Raw genomic sequence first — 1705 nt, forward strand, 5'->3', positions numbered from 1 at the left:
TTCATGTTAAAAAGACCAAAGTATRACAACACAAATGTCATTGAAATAGTCAAAATATTACTTTAAAACAGATTTCTGAATATTTTAATGCAACACTTGGAAGTACACATTTACAGCCTTAGATTTTCATTTCTTTAAACTTACTGCAACATGTTTTAAATCAGTAGAACTTTTATCATGTATTATTATTATCTCTGTCCCTTTAGTTGACACCTTTTGTTGGTGTTTTGTTGAACAGTTTCAGAGCAATGCCACTTGTTTCTCAGAGCCTGGTATTATTAGGGTAACTTTTTTATGAAGAGCGGTTGTTGTGTCAGAAGGCAGCTGTTTTGAGGCTCTGAGGTTTAGATTTCACTTTGACTTCACATAATTGTAATGTTTTATTTTTACATAAAAACTATTAAAMTACAACTAACTTCAACTTGTGGAGGAGTATTTGAGTCATGTGTGTGATTAAAGGATGTATGAGACGAGGCGTGTTTTGTAAAAAGGAAGCGACAGAAGTATGGTGTGAGGTCAAACCTGAGCATGATCAGACGACTCAGTTTCTGTTCTTATCAAACTGTGGTCACAGCCTCATCAGACAGTTCAGTGTGAAGATGTGGGCAAACATCTTGCTTTTTCTTCTGGGTTCTCACGTCGCTRCTGGTAAGATCATTTTCAATTAAAGGTTCAGGTTTTCTTGAACAAATGCATGTCACCTGCTGCTTTGCACGATAAAGCTTTTTTCATTATGACTGCCAAATCTATGTCAATGCTTGGAGTGTGTGTTGAGGACGACTCTCAGCTACTATCACGTAAACTTTACCTCATTATTTGTAGTTCTGACTAACTTATAACATATAACATGTAACATGTAACATAACATATAACGTGATGGCAAAGTTAAATTAGTTGTGGCGTCCATGTTGAATAAAACTTCTTAAAGGGCCAATATTATGTGTTTCTCAGGCATACATTTAAATACTATACCATAATAAAGTATCTATGTCACATTTAGTTGTTATTAAAATGCTGTTTTTATGTTTAAATAAAAAATAAACGTCTCTTCTCATCACTTCCTCTTCCGTTTTACCCATTTCTGGTGGAGTAGGGCTGCCATGATGCAGTTTACTTGGAAACAGAAAATACATTTCTTCAAAGGTATTTTTAATCTGAAAAGAGCTTCACTGAGTGAGAACTAATGTTAAGAGCTCAGCAGACAGTTAGGTTTCACTTTCACTTTCACCCGAGAGCCTGCAGGAGTCATGGGCAGGGTGTTGGGGGGTGGTGAGGTGTGCCAAGTAGTGAGGAAGTTCGGCTTAAAGACACGTCCCAGGGGCGTTTCTGGACCCCACTGCTCTGCATGGCTTCGTACAAACGCTGCAGGATTTCTCAAACATGCATGAATGAGTCAGAGCAAGGCTTTGGGCATGTTTTTTTATGAGAGTATAACATTATAACATGATATAAAACTCAAAAAAGTTGATTTTACATGATATTGCCCATTTAAAGGTTAATCAGATGTTTATTAAAAAATATTTTAATAATTACTCTTCTAATACATTAAATGTCTTCTAACTGTAACAGGATTTTCTCAATTACAATGTGAAAAATTACTGCACTTTGCAACTATTGTTGATTTCTTTTAGGAAAATATAGCCTTTTTTATAAATTATGTACGACATAGAGACAGTGTTTTTATTATTATTATTTTTCTAGCTTG

Source organism: Austrofundulus limnaeus, unplaced genomic scaffold (assembly GCF_001266775.1).
Source record: "Austrofundulus limnaeus strain Quisiro unplaced genomic scaffold, Austrofundulus_limnaeus-1.0 Scaffold397, whole genome shotgun sequence".
NCBI lineage: Eukaryota > Metazoa > Chordata > Actinopteri > Cyprinodontiformes > Rivulidae > Austrofundulus > Austrofundulus limnaeus.